The following is a 23,013-nucleotide window of genomic DNA, read 5'->3' as shown; positions in this document are numbered from 1 at the left end:
CTGGTAGCTTTCCATTTGTATTCGTTGACACAAATTAATTAGACGATCCTCTAATCAATCCTAGCCTCTTTCTATATAAATTACTCCATATTTAAGTGGTATACCTCAAATATGTATTTTGGTACTTGAATAATTATTTGTGTGATACATTTCCTTATTCAACTCAAAATATGTATGCCCTAACTGCCGGGATGAGCAAGCATAACATGATGTCGAACCAATTTTTTGATCAAGAGATACTCTACATAAATATCGTGGAGAAACCAATTACATTTAGCCTCTAAAACAATGTCATACCCTAATAGTAGTACATATGCACACATCCAAAAAATAAGAAGCTAAAAAAATTATGCTATAGTGTTCTACTCTTTATAGCAGCAACACGAACACCACCATGACAAGATGTGAAGTCCAAGTTCTCCAAAAGCGACGCCTCTAAGGAGAAAACAGTGCACAAGCGCCATCGTTGCCCAATCAAAGATCTTAGATTTTTATCTCAAGAAAATCTCCGCTCTCAAAACAATGGCTTCAACATGGCCCTTGCCAGACACAATCAATTAAGGCCAGTCCTTAAATTTTCGCCCTCAAAGTTAGGGCATTGAACTTCTCATGTGCTGACGCCCCCACTTGCATGCCGCTACTATGAAACTCGAAACACTACGAAAGTTCACAATCGACGCAAAGCCTTGAACCACCAACACTAGTCGTCAAAACTCGGCTTCCATGCCATTCTCTGCCTCTTTTTTGCGAAAAGGCCCTGATTGCATTAAACCTCAGTTATTACAGAACAGTCCAGGACAAAGAAAAAAATTACAAGTAGGTCCTCCTGGACCCCGAAGATGAAGACGACGACGAGAATGTCACGCCGGCGCGCCGCCACACCACCTCCCCTAAGCCTTGGATCGGGAGGCTCCCCTGCACGGACGGGAAGTCGACGCCACTCGGCTCCGAAGAGCCTCCGCCCTGCACCATCTTCACCAACGACGAGATCAACGCGAGTAGCAACCTCCTTATTCTTCTCTCCCTAGATCCTACGCCACACAAGATCTGGCCGGGGACCAAGGTGCGGCACGAATCCTCCGATACGCGGGTACCAAAGAAGCAAACGCGCCACCACGGAACTCCTCGGAGCGCCGTCGCCGGAGAGGACACGCACCTGCAACAAAAGCACCGCCGGCGACCCCTCCGCCTCCACGGCTCCGCCAGCTGAAGACCCAACAAAACCTACCTTATCTACACCCGAGAGGCGGGGATCCCCCACCCTCCCGCCGCCAGAGCGACCGACTGAGGGAGAGGGATCCGACGGATTTGCGGCGAGGAGGTGGATGGCCGGCGAGCTCAAAAAAACGCCTCTCTATGATACTGTTGCCGTTCTCTGCCTCTGACTTCACCATGGAACCAAAAAGACATGTTCCATGATAGAAGCAGATAGCAGAGCTTCTCCCAGCTCCCTCCTGAAACCAAATGGCTTGAAAAAATGGGAAACACACAATTGAATATCGTTTGATCTACTAATCTCCACACATGAGTTGCCCAAAGGAGTTCGCCGGTGGAGCTTTCTAAAACTCTATACTTCGACCATATCAAGAAGAACAAGCATCCAATAGATCTCCATCTTAACGCGAGAGAAACCTCCACTTTTGTTCTTTGATGTGTTGAAACAATGTTATATGGATTTATATAAAATTATACAATAATCAAAAAATGCAAATGTAGCTTCAAAAAACTTCATGTGCTAGCTGCCTTCCATCAGACGGTTACTCATTGGAGCTCAGTCCTGGGGCACCCCCACTTCAAGTTCTGGCATTTGGATTGCTTGTGTATAAGGGCATATCTAAGAGCATCTCCACTCGTCTCCCCACCGAGCCCCCCACGGTCACTTTTTTTCATCCGGACGGCGAAAAACGGCCCAGTCAGGCCCCCGGTTCCTCGTTTTGGTCCGGATTTGAGCCTATTTTCGTCCGGACTCCCCATGCCATCCCCGGTTTCCCGGGGGTCTCCCGGGGACTCCGGATGAAGCTAAACCAACCGCCCACGCCCACGTGTCTCCTCTTTCGTCCGGATTCCCCGAGCCATCCTCTTTTTCCCCGAGAAACGCCGCTTGGGGAGCACACGACTGGGAAACTACTCCTCCCCACGCCAAATCTTCCTCCAATCCGGACGAAAATTTCGCCGGATTTGGACGTGGGGAGCGCCAACGAGTGGGGATGCTCTAATGCGCGGACCACATTTATGTTTGTGTTGGCCTACAGACAGGCCAGAAGCCCTTGTCTGTTTGTGGTGGATGTGCACCCAAGAACACCCCGCAAAAAAGCACACACCAAAAAATAATATAATCTACACCTATATATATATATAATATAATCTATACATAATAATAAAGAAGCTAAGGTTTCTATCAAAAAGTTTCGTCAAAAATATTTTTTGGACGGTTTTGTCCTTCCACCAAATCTCATAGTACAAACACATGCCGCGGTACCGGTTCAACTAGGCACGACTCCTCTTCTATCCTGCTAGGAGCCTTTAAATAAGGAGCGATATGCATCAAATCGATCGACAATCCAGACCGAAATCGCCGAGGAGGTAGAGGTGTGCAGGTACTCCATCAACCTAGATCTGGATGGAATCGAAATTTGTACCTCTCCCTGATCGAACAGAAGTATCGGAGGGGCCAGGAGGGGGCACTAGCGCTTGTCACCTGCTGATTACAGGATCGTGGCCGTGCCAGCGATCACCAAGATTGGCATAGATTGATTTTGGAGGGCTCTAGATCATCAAGGGAAAGTCAAGTCCTACCCCCGGGGACACCGACATCGACAAGATCTGCGGCGAGATATTGGACCTGCTCACCTGCAGCACACGATCTTCTCCCCTGCATCGAGCGGGGCCGACTTCCGCGGGGCAGTTGTAGAGTTCTAGCGCGTGGTCGCTGGCTGCCCGTATGCCATTTAGCTTGCCAAGATCGACGGCTAGATAATCCCCAAGCGCATTGGTCCTCCGCCAACGTCCTCCGTGCAACTCGAATACGTCGTGGTACTCACACGTCTGCACCTTCGTGTTCGTGAGCTCCGTGACCCAGGGGATGAAGTTTCTTGGACGCAGTCACTCGGAGGTGCACATAGAGGTAGGGTGCATGTGCATGCGTACATAGGGGTGACTATAGATGCGTATATGTGAGCATCAACGTCTGTACTGTATTTTGAATAAAAAATCAGGTGGGGATGCTATTGACCTTGGAAGTTACTGTGATATAGTATGATATATTTTCCTCAAAAAATATATGTCTCTTGTGTTGTGGCTCACGTCCGGGCTCTCCTCCCGGGCAAGCCTGCAGCCCGGACGTCCCTCCAGCCCACACTATCCCTTGTTCTGCTTTATCCCGTGCGGATCCACGCACACTCTGGCATGGCATGAAGATTTACAATTTGCTGCCTTCCGTGGCTGAGCAGTCCAAGGACAGATCAAGCATCAGAAAGTCAAGCGACGAATTGGTCAGTTAATTTTGCTGAGAAAAAACACGAATACCGAACTAGAAAGCGCATGCACCAACAAACTTAGCTTTGTCATATATAAAAGCAGAATGCAATGCTTTTTAAGTGTATAGCAGAGTGCAAGTACCTGTGTATTTACAATGTCCACTGCACCACGTTCAGAACTTCTAGGACGTGAGGACATCTCCAGCTGCGCGATGCAAATGGACGTTGAGTGATCGTTTGTGTCCGCCGTGATCGAAAATGCGTTTGGCACCACTTCCAGCGGCGTGACGAAAAGTGACCGGGCCGTCCGCGGAGACGCAAACCTAGCTCAAATATGTGTCAGGTTTGCGTCTCTGCGGACGCTGCGCACGGGCCCGCCTGGCAGCGGCACAACTGCTTCGTCTTCCGCGGCATTACTTGCGGGCGGCGCGCTGCAGCCTTTGCAGGGCCGTGTTAATGGCGCGCCTCGGCTTCCGCGAGCGTGCGCAGCTAGTAGGCGTTGCAGTGGCAGGCCATTGAAGACGAGATGGCATCCGAGCCTCTTAAAGGGACGCTGTCGGCGCCCATTTCCCCGACCAAATCATTGCCAAATACCACACTATCCACCCCACCGACGCCATGGGGAAGAAATACTGGCCCTTCCGCAGGAAGAAGAACGACTAGGAGGCTAGCGGCTCGCGGTCCGGCAAGAAGGCACGGGTCGGCCGGTACGTCCGCGTTAACGTCGTGCGGCAGCTATGGGAGGAAAACCTGCCGGTACCATGGCCAGACGCGAACTTGCCGGGAGGGGGCTGGTACCTGAACTGCGGCGCGTGTCGGTCCCCCCGTGCCGCGCGAGGGCCGAGAGCGGCGGGACGAGGTGCGCCGCCGCCGAGCGATCTTGCCGCCGGATATGCGGGAGGATCAGGCGTATGCGCTGAACTCCTACAACTAGATTTCATTCGGGACGTGGGAGTTCGACGCCGCGCTGGCTACCTCGGCGACGTGGACTACTTCGACCGCGAGATCGCCGTAGAAGAAGAAGAGAATGACCAGGAGGACACGGACGAGGACGAGGACGTCGTCATGGCAGACCACGACGACGGCGGGCCGGCGTGGGATCCGGAGACCCAGCCGCCCGACCTTTCCTAGGAGGAGGCCATTGCCATGGCACTGGCCAACACCGAGCAGGACGAGGTCAACGAGCTCGCTTTGTGGGACGAGCTCGCAATCCAGCTCCGCGAGTCCGCGCTCGCGCAGGGGAGGCCGACGACTCCTCCGGCCACGCCGACGCGTTCCAACGACAGCGCTTCGCCTGCTGCTCCGGCGTGAGATCCGTGGCCACAGCCTCCTGCGCAAGCGACGGTACCTCCTCCACCGCCGGCGTACCAGCTTCCATGGCCGACGCCGGAGTTCATTGACCTCGTCAGCGACGACGAGCAGTAGGCAGCACGCCTTTATGGCTTTTTTATGTCTTTTATTAAATTATGGCTTCATGAATGGAAAAAAAATTTATGCGTCGTGCCGCTGGAGCCACCCCCAACGCAAACGGACACCCGGACGATTTCGACCATTTAGGCCGACGCGTCCGTTTGGACGTCCGAAATGCGTCGCGTCGCTGGAGATGCCCTGACTGTTATAGCCGCTAAAATTGTACAACTGTTATTTTGAAGAGCACATTCAATTAGATCTATTATGGTGTTCATCTCACATGAGGAAATATGCACATTTAGGCTTGCTGTAAAATCAATGCAAATGCTTGCATGCATGGACGTACTCCCATTGACCCTTGCCGTGAAATCCATGCAAAGGCCATGCAAGTTCATTTTTAGTTGTATGTATGTGTTGCTGATAGCACTTGTATCAATAGTGGGATTTGTCCATCCTAATGATGGATAGATATATTCTGGCCCCTCTCGGTGGAATAATACCTAATTAGCTTTCAAGCATGTGACTGGTTCACAGGAGATATCATATCACGGTACGATTAAAGAATATTTATCAGTAATGAGGTTGAACTAGGTATGAAGATACCGACGATCAAACTTTGGATAAGTAAAATATCGCGAGACAAATGGAATTGTTATTTTATGTGAAAGGTTCTTTCGATCACGAAGTCATCGTTGAATATGTGGGAGCTATTATGTATCTCCAGGTCCCGCTATTAGTTATTGATCGGAGAGGGGTCTCGATCATGTCCGCATAGTTCTCGAACCGTAGGGTGACACACTTAAACTTTGATGTCGTTTTAAGTAGATATGGAATATGGAATGGAGTTCGAATGTTGTTCGGAGTCTCGGATGGGATCCAGGACATCACGACGAGTTCCGGAATGGTCCGGAGAATAAGATTCATATATAGGAAGTCACTTTCCAAGTTTGGAAATGATCCGGTGCATTTATGGAAGGCGCTAGAATGTTCTAGAACCTTCCGGAAGAAATCATCAAGGAAGGTGGAGTCCCGGATGGACTCCAACAACCCTAGCCGGCTGACCAAAGGGGAAGGTGGAGTCTATGGTGGACTCCACCATCATGGCCGGCCACAGGGGAAGGAAAGGGAGGAGTCCCACTTTCCCTAGGTTTCACCCATATGGAAGATTTTGAGTTGGGCTCTTATTCGAATTTTGGGCAAACCCTAGGGGGTTCCACCTATATAATAATGGGGAGATGGAGGTGGCTGGCCACCACACCAGCCACACCACCCAAGGGCACCAAGGCCAGCGCCCCAACTGCCCCCTCTCCCCAAACCCTAGCCACTCCCCTCCTCCCGATACTCCCGCGGTGCTTAGGCGAAGCGCTGCCGGAGATCTCCACCACCACCGCCATCACGCCGTCATGTTGGCGGGATTCCGAGGAGGATCTACTACATCCGCTGCCCGCTGAAATAGGGAGAAGGACGTCTTCATCAACACCGAACGTGTGACCGAGTGCGGAGGTGCTGCCCGACTGTGGCACCGTCAAGATCTTCTACGCGCTTTTGCAAGCGGCAAGTGATCCACTACATCAACCACAAGATCTAATCTCGTTAATGCTTAGCAATCTTCAAGCGTATGATGATCTACACCTCGTTGCTACCATCTACTAGATTAGATCTTGGCTTGTTATTCGTTCCTGCGGTAGGATTTCTTTTATTTTCTATGCTACGAATCCCTACAGTGGTATCAGAGCCGTGTCTATGCATATATTTGTTGCACGAGTAGAACACAATGGTTTTGTGGGCGTTGATGCTTTTGTTGTCTGTTGTTATGTGTACTTTGCATCTTGCGGTATGGTAGGATGAAGCGGCCCGGGCTAACTTTACATGACCCCGTTCATGAGACTTGCTCAACGCTGGACATGCAACTAGTATTGCATAAGTGCCTTTGCGGGTGTCTGTCTCTCACCATAGTTAAGATTCAATTTACTATTTCAATTGACAACACTAGTATCAGCGTTGTGGTTCATGTTCGTAGATAGATTGGATCTTACTCAAAAACCCTAAACCACGTAAAATATGCAAACCAAATTAGAGGTGTCTAACTTGTTTTTGCAGGGTTTGGTGATGTGATATGGCCATGATGTGATGATGAATATGTATGAGATGATCATTATTGTATGGCAACCGGCAGGAGCCTTATGGTTGTCTTTATATTTCATGTGGTAGTATTATTTAAAAGTAGTTGTAATAGTTGCAACATGTGGTGAACAACCATGAAGACGACGCCATAGACCTTGACGCTACGCCGACGATGATGGAGATCATGCCCGTTGATGATGTAGATCATGTTCGTGCTTTGGAGACGAAGATCAAAGGCGCAAAGACAAAAGAGCCATATCATATCACATTATGAATTGCATGTGATGTTAATCCTTTTATGCATCTTATATTGCTTAGGTCGCGATGGTAGCATTATAAGATGATCCCTCTCACTAAAAATCAAGGTAATAAAGTGTTCGTCCTTAGTTAGCACCGTTGCTAAGACTCGTTGTTTTAAAGCATCACGTGATGATCGGGTGTGATAAACACAACATGTGCATACAACGGGTGCAAGCCAGTTTTGCACATGCAGAAACTAGGTTTTGACTTGACGATCCTAGCATGTACAGACATGGCCTCGGAACACGAAAGACCAAAAGGTTAAACATGAATCATATAGATGATATGATGAACATGTTGATGTTTGCCATTGAAACTACATCATCTCACGTGATGATCGGACTTGGTGTAGTTGATTTGGTTCGTGTAATCACTAAAGACAATCCGAGGGATATTGTTTTAAGTGGGAGTTCACCTAGTTAATTTTAAATTAATAGTAAACTCAATTTTTCATAAACTTAGTCTAAACTCAATTTTAGATTATGGTGACCCCTACCATCAACTTTAATTCATTCCTAGGGAAAGAAAAGCTGAAAAACAACGGAAGCAACTTTACGGATTGGTTTCGTAACTTGAGGATTGTCCTCACTGCTGGACAACTGCTCTATGAGCTCGATGCACCGTTGGGTGACCCACCTGCAGAAACAGCTACCGATGAGGCTAAAGCTGTTTACCTCACTCGGAAGACACATTACTCCACAGTTCAGTGTGCCATCCTCTACGATTTAGAATCGGAGCTTTAGAAACTCTTTGAGACCCACGACCCTCATGATATAATCAGTGAGCTCAAAATGATATTTGAAACTCATGCGGCCGTGGAAAGCTATGGTGCTTCTGAAAAGTTCTTTAACTGTAAGATGGAAGAGGGCAACTCCGTGTCGGGGGGAAGACCCCGGGTAGGGCAAAAGACTAGGAGCAGCTGGCTCAGGGCCGGCTGGCCCGCGGCAAAGGGCGGCTGAGGAGCAGCCGGCTGGAGCCGTGGCCGGCTGCCTTGGGAGCCGGCTGGCTCAAAGTCTACGCCGGTCTGTCCATGGCCGTCTGCGCTGTGGCTGGGCCGGCTTCTAGGTGCCATATCCAGCTGCTTTGTCTCTCCCCTGGCCGGCTCGAGGCTGGCGAGCCTTGCAGGAGAAGGATCTGGAAAGGTGATCCGGGTGCAAAGGTCCACGCTGACCTCATCTCCCGTAAAGCAAGGGGCACTATGGAGGAACAGTGCCCCGCCTCCGACAGACCATCATGGTCGGAGCTGCGTCGTACTGCTACAGGGTACCGGCACAGACAGAGACGCCTCTCCCACGATGCTTGGCACGTCTTGTCGCCGCTGACTTCGACAGAAGGACGGACAGGCCTCAACGCCTCAACGGTGCTGACGCAGGCACCTCGGGAAGGAGCAGAAAGCCGGAGCCGGCGGAGCCGGCCAGTAGGTCATAGGGACTTCTCTGTAAAGTGCCAGCGCCTACATAAGCCGCACTACCCCCTCTCGTGCAGGGGACGATCGATCACTTCTCATTTCTAGTCTTAGAGCTGCTCTGGGAGAGAGACCTTCTACCTTTAGCCTCCCCGAGCAGCCGGATACAGCTCAAGGAGCACCATTGTACTGTGATATCTCTTATACACTCTAGAGCAGGAGTAGGGGTGTTACCTCCATACGAGGGCCCCGAAACTGGGTACGTCGCTGTGTCACTCGTGCCCATACCCGCATCCGGATACCACCGTAGACCATTGCAGGAACCACTCTCTTTAGCCATCCTATGGCATATGCCGTGACGATACCACGACACTCCGTTAGCGAGCATGTGCTCAAGATGTTTGGGCACGCGAAGAAACTCCAAGACTTGGGAATAACGATTCCTAACGCCTTGGGGATTCATCGTGTTCTTCAATCACTGCCACCTAGTTACAAGAACTTAGTGATGAACTAAAACATGAAGTGCATGGACAAGACGTTACATGAACTCTTCTCAATGCTAAAAACTGCTGAAGTGGAGATAAAGAAAGAGCACCAAGTGTTGATGGTCAATAATACCACCAAGTTCAAGAAGCAGGGTAAGCCTAAGGAAAAGGGTAAATTCAAGAAGGGCGGCAAGAAAGCTGACGCGCCTCCTAAGAAACCCAATGCTGGACCTAAATCTGATATTGTGTGCTATTACTGCAAAGAAGAGGGACACTAGAAGCGGAACTTCTCAAAGTACCTGGCAGATCTGAAGAGCGGCAACATCAAAAAGAAAGGTATATCTGATATACATGTTATTGAAGTCTATCTTACTAGTAATCGTACTAGTGCCTGAGTATTTGATATTGGTTCGGTTGGTCATATTTGTAACTCGAAACAGGAGCTACAGAATAAACGAAGACTAGCGAGGGACGAGGTGACGATGCGCGTTGAAAATGGATCCAAGGTCGATGTGATCGCCGTCGGCATGCTCCCTCTACATCTACCATCGGGATTAGTTTTAAATCTGAATAATTGTTATTTGGTGCCTGCGTTAAGCATGAACATTATATCTGGATCTTGTTTATCGCAAAGTGGTTATTCATTCAAGTCTGAGAATAATGTTGTTCGATTTATATGAATAATATCTTTTATGGTCATGCACCTGAGATGAATGGTTTATTTCTGTTAAATCTCGATATTAGTGATACACATATACATAACATTGATGCTAAACGAAAGAAATTAAATGATAATTCTACATATACGTGGCACTATCGTCTTGGTCATATTGGAGTGAAACGCATGAAGAAACTCCATTCTGATGGACTACTTGAATCACTTGATAGATGCGAGGCATGTCTGATGGGAAAAATGTCTAAGACTCCATTCTCTGGTATTATGGAGCGAGCTACATACTTGTTGGATATCATACATACTGATGTATGTGGACCAATGAGTGTAGCATCGCGCGGTGGTTATCGTTATGTTCTTACATTCACAAATGATTTGAGTAGATATGGGTATATCTACTTGATGAAACACAAATCCGAAACTTTCGAGAAGTTTAAGGAATTCCAAAGTGAAGTAGAAAATCAACGTAACAAGAAGATTAAATTTCTACGTTCTGATCGTGGAGGTGAATATCTGAGTTATGAGTTTGGCATGCATTTGAAGAAATGCGGAATATTTTCACAGTTGACACCGCCGGGAACACCAGAGCGCAATTGTGTGTCCGAAAGTCGTAATCGAACTCTATTGGATATGGTTCGATCTATGATGTCTCTTACAGATTTACTGTTATCTTTTTGGAGTTATGCATTAGAGACAACAACATTCACTTTAAATAGGGCATCATCTAAATCCGTTGAAACGACACCGTATGAATTGTGGTTTCGAAACAAACCTAAGTTGTCGTTCCTTAAAGTTTGGGGCTACGAAGCTTATGTAAAGAAGTTACAACCTGACAAGCTCGAACCCAAAGCGGAGAAATGTGTCTTCATAGGATACCCTAATGAAACAATTGGGTGTACTTTCTATCACTGGTCCGAAGGTAAAATCTTTGTTGCCAAGAACGGATACTTTCTTGAGAAGGAGTATCTCTCGAAAGAAGTGACTGGAAAAAAGTAGAAATCGACGAGGTTACTGAACCTTCTCTTGAAAATGTTCTTGTGTCGCCTACACCGATTAATGAGGAAGCTAATGATAATGATCATGAAACTTCGAACGAAGTTACTACTGAACCTCGCAGGTCGACGAGGGTTCACACCACTCCTGATTGGTATGACCCCCGTCCAAATGTCATGATTGTGGACAACAATGATGAAGACCATGCGACGTATGAGGAAGCTATGATGAGCCTAGATTCCAACAAATGGCAAGAGGCCATGAAATCCTAAATGGGATCCATGTATGATAACCAAGTATGGACTTTGGTAGAATTACCTGATAGCCGCAAGGCTGTCGAGAATAAATGAATATTCAAAAGAAAAATAGATGTTGATGGTAATATTACTATAAAGCTCGAATTGTCGCGAAAGGTGACAAGGTATTAACTTGACAATGCCTACGGATTGTAGACTAGGGTTTCGTTGGATGTAGAGGGCAAGTAGATCTCGAAGGTTTCAGCCGAAAAGTACTCGACGAATATGAAACTAGGGTTATGTTGACAGTAGATTCGATTCTTTCTTTGTCCCTCGACTCCCCCTTATATAGGAGGTGGAGCCGAGGGTTTTGTAATACACAAGTTACAGAGTCCGGGAGGGTTTCTAACCCGTCCCGCAAGATTACAAGTTATACTTCCCTAATACAACTCTAGCTTTCCTTACTAGCATCTTGGGTTTTGAATCTTCTTATTCTTCGAGTCATGGGCCTTCAGTAAACCCTGGGTACCATCTTCGGCAGGCCCATTGGGGATGCCTATGTCAGTAGCCCCCGAGATTTTGCTTGAATCGAAGAGTCAGGGAAAATCTCCAACTTTAATCATTCAGTACATCTGCCGAATTTTATCACATATATTTAGATACGCAATTCTATATTGTACAGGGATAATGGTAGTTGGGGTTAGTTCATCTGACGGATCAGGTACTAGTTAACTGCTCTAGTGGCAATCCGCAAAAACCTACTTCAAGATCACGTCCCTGGACATGATCTCGGGATACTGGTGTCGAGGGTACTCCTCGGCAATGCCCTCCGATAGGGGCTTAGGGTTGATGGAATCCTATAAGCTGACACGAGACATCGGTTCACAGACAAGCGGGGAGAGCGATTTACCCAGGTTCGGGGCCCTCGATGAGGTAAAACCCTTACGTCCTGCCTGTCTGTTCTTTGATTATGATGAAAACAGGTTACAATGGGGTGCCGAATAGTTCGGCTGTGATCTCGACGAGATGCTGGTTGCTAGGGTAACCTAGTTCTATGCTTCTGTTGGCTAGTATTGCTAAGATTGATTGTCCCTCGATAGCCCCTCTCCTGGCCTTTATATAGGTGGCCAGGTCCCGAGAGGTCTAATCGAGTACGAGTAGGTTTACAGTAGATCTATCTTCAATTTTTCCTTGTTCGGCTTCTTTTCTGCCTTGTTCTCCACGTAATCTTCTGTTGCACCGCCCTAGTGGCCCATCTCGCCATCGGGTTCCTTCATGGGCCTCCAGTTGGACCGTGCAGGGTAGAGCAATACTGGTTACCCGAAGGGTAATGCCCACGTCAGTAGCCCCCGAGTGTCTAGCCGAACATAGTTCGGGTAGAGACTAAAGCATATCTTCTTCCAAAGTTCTTCTCCTCGATCATCCTTGCCTTTCTTATATCTTCTATCGGGTGCGCGCCGGCGCTCCGATGGGAGTAGCCCCGAGTCTAGGTACGGATGCTTGCAATCCGTGCGTAGACTCAAGTTGTACTACTCGAACATCTTCTCCTGCCAAAGTTTTTCTTGCAAGTCTTTGTCGACCATCCGATACATTTTCTTCATGCGAGGGATAATGAATAACGTGCCCAACTTTTGTTGGTTAACTGCCGATGGCAAAACAACGTTACCCTACACAGAATCAAGTCCCCGGGCATGATCCTGGAGTGCGAAAAAAGATTTATCGGGTGCGTGTTCAGCGCTCCCGATGGGAGTAGCCCCCGAGTCTGGGCACGGGCGTTCACGTCCAGGTGTAGACTCGAATCACGTTTTTCCGTCGAATCTTTACTTTATCGGGTGCGCGCCAGCGCTCCCGATGGGAGTAGCCCCCGAGCCTAGGTGCGGATGCTCGCAATCCGTGCGTAGGCTCAAGTTGATCACCCGATACTTTCTTATCTCTTCACATGCAATCATTCCTCATGACGTCATTGATGTCGTTTTTCTGTCCCCTTGATTTTGACTGATAAGACGCAACCTGCCAGCCCTGTTTTCGAGCAATTCATGCTCCTCTTCGCACGGTTAGCGAGGCACCTCCTCGATTTCTACAACCATTAACTGGAGAAAAGGCCCATTAACAATGCGAGGCCTTCCTTAAGTTCCCCAAGAGATAGAAATCCCTAGCATTCTCCTTCATTCAATCCTTCGTTGTTCTTCTTCTTCTCCTGTTCACAACCGCTCGCGCCGCCACCACTGTCTTCCGATTTCTCCTAGATCTGACAATGGTGAAGAAGAAGAACCCTAGCGCCGCCGCCAGTTCCACGAGCGGCGGTGCCGCCGCCAAATCTTCCTCGATCCTTTCGAAGGAAGGCGCGCCTGGCGCCCCTCCCCCAGCTCCGGCGCCGATGGCGCCGCCAAGTTCAGCAGCCAGGCCTGGAGATTGGACAGCCTCTACCGTCACCAAGCGTGACGAAAAAAGATCCCGAAGCCTGGGATTGATCTCCTCCGATGAGGGGAATGTGATCTTTCCAAGTGCGATTTCTCGACCTAGTCCGCCTGCCGGTTTTACCGTGATGTTCTTATCGTTCTTATACCGAGGTCTTTCGCTTCCCGTCCACGAATTCCTCCTCCATCTTTTGCGAACTTACGAAATCCAGTTATGGCAACTTACTCCCAACTCAATCCTCCACGTTGCTGTGTTTATCACCCTCTGCGAAGCATATCTGGGCATTGAGCCTCATTTTGGTTTGTGGAAAAAGATCTTCTATGTGAAAAGATACAGCAGTAGTAACGGATCTTTTGTCACCGGAGGAGTGGGATTTGTAGCTCGTTCGGATGTTAACTACTTTAATTTCCCAATGAGAGAGTCCGTGCAAGGGTGGAGATTGAAGTGGTTCTATATCAAGGATTCTTTATCACCCGAATCTCAGCTCCCCTGCTTTGTCGATGCCCTTGAAGCCAAGCCTAAGAATTCCTGGAAGAATGTTCTTTCTCCCGACGAAAAAGCAGTTGCCGACAAACTATTTGCTAGATTTCTTCGGATTAAAGAAGCTGATGGCCAAATCATGGTTGGTACTGAGGTAGCGGCAGTGTTCTTGAAACGTCGAGTCCAACCGGTTATGGCTAGAATCCGTCCAATGTGGTTGTATTCGGGTCCAAAGGATGAGACCAGAATTAACGCTGCCGAGCTATCGGCAAAAAACTGCTTGATGAAATCCGTCGCCTTACTTCCTACAGTCAAGAAGACTCAATCCCATTGTTGTCCCCGTATACTCCTTTCGATGCCGATCATCCACCACCAGAGGTAATTTCCCTCCTTAGATTCTTCTTATGCTGCTATTTACTTAATCAACATGATTACTGTTATTCTCATTCATCTTTTCTTCTACAGATCCTCGTAGCTTCTGGGGATTTTCACAACTTGCCAAATAATACTTCCGAAGGAAGAGGTTCTTCAGAACCTGTTGACTCTCGTACTGTCGAGCATAAAAACCCAACAAGCGATGACTTGATAGATTCTGAGACTGCTCACACCAATCTCCCCCATCAGCCAATGACACTTGCGACACAGAGGGGTCAGTGCGTGATGATGACGCTGATCACGATGCCTTTGTTAATGCAGTTGCGGAGGAGATCAGGGCTCCACCTACAAAGAGGTCAATCGGCGGCTTTGCCGATGAAGATGATCTCCTTGATACGTAAGTGTTTTTTCTTTCTATTTTCAGCTCCTTGGTCTTTTCATATTTTTCTTATAACTTACTCGATCAAACTTTCCTTGTAGTGACGATGATCTCATTGAGCCTCCACCTAAGAGGGCCAGATCTGATGCTGCCTCACCGGCCGCCGCAGCTTCCGAAGCTTCGGCTCCTAAGGCGGCTCCCGCGGCGCAAGCATCGACTGCCTCCTCCCTTTCTAGGGGGAAGGATGCCCCTGCTGCTGCCACAACTCCTCCTTCTGTAAGTCTTTGTCGATTTTAACAAGAATCTTTTGGGATGTGTCTTTGCTTAATGATCTTCGTAAAACATTCCCTTTCTTCAAGGATCTACGAGGCGTGATATCCTCTTTAGAGGCCTTCGCCTCCCAATTCACCTCTCTGGAGGCGGACAAAATTCGGCTGCAGGAGGAGGCTAAGTCTTCCTCTTCAAAGCCTGGATGGCGCCATCAAAAAGGCCGCCATGGCTCGCCGGGAGGTCGACTCCCCGAAAGAAGAACTAAACAAGCTGAAGGAGAGGCTGAAGGAGGAGGAAGCTCGGGCGGCGAAAAGGATGAACTCCTCCGTCGATCCGCCTCTGTCCCCGCTTGGTAAGTCCCTTCATCTCTTGTAGATTACCACTTTTTACGAATCTGTTTCTTTGTCAACGATTTCCTTTAATTTCTTTGCAGAAGCCGCCAGCATCCCTGCTACTGCTTTGGACAAAGTTCCAAGCAACTCCCCGGCGAATGGTGTGTCAATGGTTCTCGCCACCCACCAGCTTACCCGGGAGTTGCTTGAAAAGGGAAAGGGTGCTCTGGCGCGAATGCATTCAATGATATTCCCCAAGGCCTAACAGGAGAAGACTCTGGGGCAGCTGATTGATGCCTTCGCAGTCGATACTAAGGAGGTCATCGAGGTATTCAAGCGCACCTCACGTACCTATGGTGCCCTCCTTTCCTTCCAACTTATGATGGGTTACGGCTTTAAGGCTGACCTTGAAGAAATGACTAAGGAACTGCCGAAAGAGAAAGATGGGCGACTTGTTAACTTAAGCGCTTTTACAGCATCCGCCCGTGCTTGTGCTCGCCAGCTCCTTGATTTAGTTTCATCGGGAAAGGCATCGGTTGCCCCCAGCCTGTCGACTCAAACTCAGGCTCCTTGATTGTTGTAACAATTTTATCCTTGGACTAGTATGAAACATTATTCTGTTGCGAGAACCCAAGTTTGTAATGAACACTATGCTGGCAATGTTGTCAGCGTACTTTTGTCATAATATCTTCGTTTGTACTTCTTCTGATAGGAATTTCTTGTACTTCTCCCGATGGGAGTTACATTGGATGCTTGATTTGCCCATAACCATCATCCCTTTGACGCTGTTGCCTGCGAGGTTTTCCCGGTGCCCTCGTTTGTTGATGAGTCTTCCGGCGTTCTTCCCGAAGGTGATCGGGTCCAACGAATGAAGGACCGAATCACGCAGATGGAAAAGGACCTGCATAGCACTTACGCCTTGGCTGCAATTGTCAACAAGAAGAGCGAGATTGCAACCGTCGTAGAGCGGTATGCTCTTACTGAGCTTCATAAGGCTACCGAAAGCTTGAACTGTGAGTCCTTTGATCTCTGCGCCCTTTGGTTGATAGAATCTTATCTGATCCTTTGCCTACTTCTATGCCAGTCATAGCTCTGAACCGTGCAGAGGAAAACAAACGGATCCACGAGCGTGTGAATACATTAACTCAGCTGTCCTCAGCCGAAGAGATCTTCTGGCGGGAACACTCGAAGGCTTCGGCTGTCGTGCAATTTCAGGATCGGGTTCAGCAGGTCCACAACTTCTTTGACAAGTGTTACAAAGCTATGAGAGTTGTTTGGAAGACGATGTTCCCTTTGAACGCAGTTCCCCCGACGCTCCTTACTTTGATGTCTGAATTTGGTAATGCCAAGAAGATTCGAGACTTGGTACGTTCGCAGGTTTTTGCAGGGGCCAGGTTTGCACTTGCCCTTGTGCTTGCCCGCTATCCTTCGGCAGGTTTGCTGTTGATTGGCAACACGACTGGAGATTTGGAGGCACTGTATCCGAAGGTATTGCTGCCTGCCAACATAATTGTCGATAGACTCGAGGAGAACTCAAGGGTACCTGAAGAAGGAGAAACTTCGCAAGGGTGATTTCAAGGTTTAAATGTCCGTTTTGTAAATAGACAATTTGGCTATTTTATCCAAGTGTTCGGATTTATGACGCCTTTTTATTCGGTAGGTACATGCGTATGTACTTTTACCATGTTATTGCCGTTGGCAAGTTTTGTCTTGAGTGAATCTTAGTTGCTCGTTTAGATGTATGTATATTGGTTGGTTAGCAAATCATTTGAGTGATCAGCTCGTGTTGCAGGTCTTGCTAGACCTGTTGTATGCGCAACTTTGCTTTCAACCGTTTTAAATTTCGACGAGCACTCCCGAATATTTCGGGTGTAGTGATTCTGCCGATGAGCCCGTTGTTCCTTTGATATTTCCATAAGTAAAATATCGAACGTGGGTTGTTGTTTATATGTATTTCCAAATTCTTGCTATTTACGGCACTCGTAGAGGCATGTATAACGGAGGAAAAGGTGAACGTCCTTTAGCACTCGTAGAGGCTTTTTTGGAGCGCGATCTTCTGCCTTGTACTATGTTTACATAGTGATGGGGCTTAGAAGTTTATCGTTACTGCAATGCTTAACAAGGAAATAAAGCTTAACTTCTTATTAATAAGGTAAGCACGATGCTAGAGGGCGGAAAAGGGGAAGCCCTGTTTAAAGTAAAGGAGAAAAGAGAGTAAAGGCTAGTAGACTGCCTAGGTACAGAAGGGGTTCTTCTCCTCCTCTGGCTTCTTCACTGTGTTAGTGATTGCTGCAGCGTTGCTGATTTCGTCAGGGGTTTGGGCGGTGATCGCCATCGTCTTGCTATCTCCTAAGCATTCTGTGCCATCAGCTGCCGATCCATTTGCTGCCGAGGCTCCTGCTGCCGAAGCTTCTGCTGCCGAAGCTTCTGCTGTCAAAGCTTTAAGGGTGAAAGCAGCTGAATTCTTCTTGGCGTCCCTGCCATCTTTTTCTTCCTTAATTTCTCGTATAGACAGCTTGGGCGGAGGGTCGACGATTTCTTGCTGTGACCCAAACTTTGCAGCAATCCTCTGAAAGTCGCGATCACAATTGTCCGAGCGTGAGAAACTTCCATAGACTGTGATGTTTGTCCCGTTGTTCCCGGGCATTTTCAACTTGAGGTATGCATAATGCGGCACGGCCATGAACTTGGCATACGCTGGTCTCCCGAGTATAGCGTGATACTCGTGACTCCCGAGTTCACCACTTCAAACTCGATCTTCTCCTTCCTGAAATTGTCGGCCCTGCCGAAGATGACATTCAGGTAGACTTTGCCAAGAGAGTAGCCCGGTGCGGTTGGAAGGATCCCGTGGAAGAAGGTGTCTGTTTCTTCCAACATATTCATGGTGATCCCCATACTTCTAATTGTGTCGACAAAAATCAGGTTTAGCCCGCTTCCACCATCCATGAAAACTTTGCTCATCTTGAACCCCCCAATTTGTGCTTCGACTACCAAGGCGGCATGCCCTGGCTTTGGTATGGTCATCGGGTGATCTGCTCGACTGAACATAATGTTCTGAGAGGACCATTCTACGTACTCATGGATGTTTGCCATGATGCTTTCTGCCAAGTTGATCTCTCGGGTGAGTTTCTTCATCTCTCTTTTCGAGACACCTGTCCTATGGATCATGCTCATCTGCCCTCGTGGTGGTGGAAATGCCTCGTTGGGTTGATGAGGTTGAGTTTGCTGGACCTGATGTTGTGGTGGGGGTGGCGGTGGTGGTGGTAGCTGTTGCTGGCCTGCCTGCTGGATGAGTTTATGCATATCGATGAACTGCCGACAGTCCCTGAGCAGGTGGCTAGACTTTATTTTACCATCCTTGGAATCGGTATATGAATGCAGGTAGCATGGGGCGTTGATCTGCTCGGCGTAGGGCAGTTCGGGTGCTCTCTGTTGTCGTGGTTTATAGTTGCCACGGTTCCCAGAGCTGCTCCGATTACCGTCCTGTCGATCGTCTCGCCTGTCATCATACCGATCGCCCTGCCGATCAGAGTAGCCTGCGGCCACCAAGTTGTTGTCATCGTAATTGCGGTTCTTCCTTCTCTTGTTGCGATCCCTACGGCCACCCGAATCGTGTTTCGGCTGGTCATCTTCTTCGTCGTCGCTGCGTTGTCGTGGCCTTCGAACGTTGTCTTCGCCATCGGCCCAGCTGTTGGCGATTTCCATTAACCTGGTTATGGTTTTCGGCTTTTTGCGCCCAAGTTCCTCTATGTAGCTTTCTCGCTGAACGCCGTCGATGAAAGCGTCGATTGCTCTGTCGACAGATACGTCTTCGGCGGCGTTCAGGAGTTTTGTAAATCTCCCGATGTATGAACGCATCGATTCCTTCTGCTTCTGGCGGCAATTTCGCAGCTCTTTGATCCCGACGGGCCTCTTGTATGTTGCTTGGAAGTTGGCGACGAAGGCATATACTAGGTCATCCCATGATTTAACAGAACCTTTCGGCAGCCCCCTTAGCCAGGCCCGTGCTGAATCCTTTAAGTAAAGCTGTAAACATTGCATTGCTGCTATCTGGTTTCCTTTGTGCTGGATCACAGTCTGCAGGTAATCGTCTATCCAGGATATTGGTTCTTGCTGCCCATCGTACTTGGCGGCATCAGTAGGGGTAGGTTTGAATTTTTTGGGCGGCATCGTTTCGCGGATCTTGTAACTTAGACAGTCGGATCCCCTGAGCTCGCCGTCGTACTCCTGATCTTCATCCGAAGAATCGCTGTCGTCGTCCTTCCTAGCGGCGCGTCGCCGCCTTGCTTTGTCGATCTTGCTCTGGGTGATTTCGTCTCGAGCATCTCTCGCATGATGTTTTGACCCACTGCCTTGGATGGTGGTCCTTTCTTTTGGCGGGGCTAGGTTGTTCCCTAATATTGCGAGACTTTCCAGGGCACCTCGATGAGCTTGAGCCATCGATCCTTCGGGGCGTTGGTTGATGAGGTATGCGGCGAGGTTGGCCGTTGCTCCAGCAACGGTTTTCGGCCGTGGCATACCGGCGGTATCCATAGTCATAAAGGATTTGGTGAGATTCGACGTTATTTCTCTGGCGTCATCTTCTGAGAGCCTAGATAGTCTTGACCGGTTCTTGCCTGTTCCGTGAGTGTTTCGGGAGGCACTCCCTTGCGAGCCCCTTCGCCGTTCGCTGGATCGATCCGCCGCAGATAGGCGTCTTTCGAGGGTGGCTTGCTCTTTCGACAGGTGCTCCTGGTTTTTCTCTAGTATGGAACGGTAAGCATTGAGGGTTCCAACTGAAGTTCCTGCAGGGAGCGGCATGTTGTTGAGTACTGCTGCCCTTGCTGCCTCCCACTCCTCATCCGCGATGGTGTAATCGCTGTCGCGGTTGCTGGCGCTGTTTTCAAAACTTGCCCTCCTACTGGAACGGGAGGTATGGTCCTCGCCTCCTCTGCGCCTTGCATTTCCCGTGTTATTGGCGACATAAACCTGATGGTGTGCCATTCTTCGGGTGGTTCCCTGGACGATGCTGTCGATACTGTCCTCTCCCGATGAATACTGGGCGTTGCAGATGAACGGCGTGTCGCTTGATCCCAGCCCGTGCCCGGTGTCGCAGTTCGAGCGAGTAGTACGAAGTAGTTTCGAGGATGAGGAGTCATCCGACCCTACAGACATGGAGGACACCGAACGGGGAGCCGAGGGCACGGGTGAACACGTCGATCCCGTCAGTCCAGCCGACAGATCGAGTGACGCGCTTGAGCCCGTTGATCCGGAAGTGGGGGATTCCAGCAATCGAAGGATTCCCTCTGCGTTGACGTTGTAGTGGACGCTGCCGAAGGTCATCTCCGTGTTCCCTTGTAGATTTGAGAAGTTCGAGCGGGAGGAATCGCTGTGTGGAGTAAACTCGTAGGAGCCGAATCGAATCGGGCTTCCCAGGATTGGTGACGATGGTGTTGACGAAGCTGCTGATGAAGCTGCCGGCGAAGCCGCCGGCGTCATGATCGGATCTGCCGATGCCCTGCCTTGTGCCGATAGGTTTCCCACAGACGGCGCCAATTGTCGAGGGTACTCCTCGGCAATGCCCTCCGATAGGGGCTTATGGTTGATGGAATCCTGTAAGCTGACACGAGACATCGGTTCACAGACAAGCGGGGAGAGCGATTTACCCAGGTTCGGGGCCCTCGATGAGGTAAAACCCTTACGTCCTGCCTGTCTGTTCTTTGATTATGATGAAAACAGGTTACAATGGGGTGCCGAATAGTTCGGCTATGATATCGACGAGATGCTAGTTGCTAGGGTAACCTAGTTCTACGCTTCTGTTGGCTAGTATTGCTAAGATTGATTGTCCCTCGATAGCCCCTCTCCTGGCCTTTATATAGGTGGCCAGGTCCCGAGAGGTCTAATCGAGTACGAGTAGGTTTACAGTAGATCTATCTTCAATCTTTCCTTGTTCGGCTTCTTTTCTGCCTTGTTCTCCACGTAATCTTCTGTTGCACCGCCCTAGTGGCCCATCTCGCTATCGGGTTCTTTCATGGGCCTCCAGTTGGACCGTGCAGGGTAGAGCAATACTGGTTACCCGAAGGGTAATGCCCACGTCAACTGGTGTAAACTTCGACAGGTGCCGCTTAAGGTCTTACCATTCTGTCGAGTCCCAGTCATATTTTATCGGGTACCTAACGCGTCCGTTAGGATTTTTCTTCGTATCTGTTGATACGGAAAAAAGTAGCAAACCGACGTCAGAGATGGCGCCACGCTGCTCAGAACGGATCTGGGGTCTTACCTTCGCAATGTTTTGCGACATTCAGAGATTATAAGCTACTTTGGCGCTCTGAGAATATATTGTCGAGTGCTTTTCGGCTGTTGGAATAGCACATTTTATTGAGTCAACGGATGACTTATTTTGCCTTCCCGATGGGAGTATATGTAGAGTTATTTGTATAACTCGAAATATGCTCACTTCTTTTTTTTTTATAATTTCATCGGGCACGCGAACAGCGTTCCCGATGGGAGTAGCCCCCGAGGCTACAGCCAAGGACTTATACTTGGTTGTAGGCTCAACACTTTAATCCCTCATGTCAATATATTTTCATTCTTTCTCGAACTTTTTATATCTATCGGGTGTGCGACCAACGCTCCCGATGGGAGTAGCCCCCGAGGCTATGAACAAATGCTTGCATTTGGTCATAGGCTCTCGACATTTCTATTTTGTTATACTCGAATCTTTCTTTTTTCAAAAGTAGCCCCCGAGCATTTGGGCAAAAACTTGTATTTGATCAAAGGCTCTCGAAATAATCAATAATCTTCTGTTGTCGCCATTCTTATGAAGCTTCATAGTCGAGATTTTCTCTTTGCCAAGGTGACATCATTGCTGACGATAGCCACGATCACTGTATCGGGAAAACGCGAGAACTGCTCTCTTTCTGTCTCGTGGGCCCAAATCTCTTATCAAGTTGACACGTCGTGCAAGTGGGGGATACACGTCCTCCGCTTTTCCTGGCGCACGCACTGTAACGCATGTTCTTTCCCTTCTCAGTGAAATTGCGTTTTTACCCCTTATCCACGTGTACACCATCTATCCCACATTTTCTCCATCCAACGGTGCGCCGATTCACCGCACCTCTATTTAAGGTCATCGTCTTCCTCCTTGGACACTTTCGCTCGAGCCGCTCCTCTGCTGTCCTCTACCAAGATCCTCCATTGCGCCCCACAGTTCCTGAGCTCAACCACACTCGCATGTTGCTCCGACGCCATTGTTGATGCCTCCGCGCAGACTCACCAGGCACAGCACACCCGAGTCGAAGATGGCGACCGAAGATCTGGGGAACACGGAGTGGGAGAGATCCAAAATCTCCCCTCAAGACATCAACTCGCTGAAGAAACTGGGGATCAGCAAGAAGCAAGACGCGCTTCGCTTCCCCAGCGAAGAAAGCTATCCAACCCCTCCAATGGAGTATCGGGTCAGTTTCGTCGACCACCTCATCCGTGGTCTTTCTGCCCCCATTCATAATTTCTTATGGGGGTTGATTTTTATGTACGGACTGCAACTTCACCATCTTACTCCCAACTCCATCCTCCACATCTCAATCTTCATCACGCTTTGCGAAGCTTTCCTTGGGGTCCAGCCTAACTAGGCTCTATGGAAACGCATTTTCTTCTGTCACCGTAATGGCTCTGCCAA

Source organism: Lolium rigidum, chromosome 6 (genome assembly GCF_022539505.1).
Source record: "Lolium rigidum isolate FL_2022 chromosome 6, APGP_CSIRO_Lrig_0.1, whole genome shotgun sequence".
NCBI classification, from domain to species: domain Eukaryota; kingdom Viridiplantae; phylum Streptophyta; class Magnoliopsida; order Poales; family Poaceae; genus Lolium; species Lolium rigidum.
Note: the sequence above shows the minus strand (reverse complement) of the source record.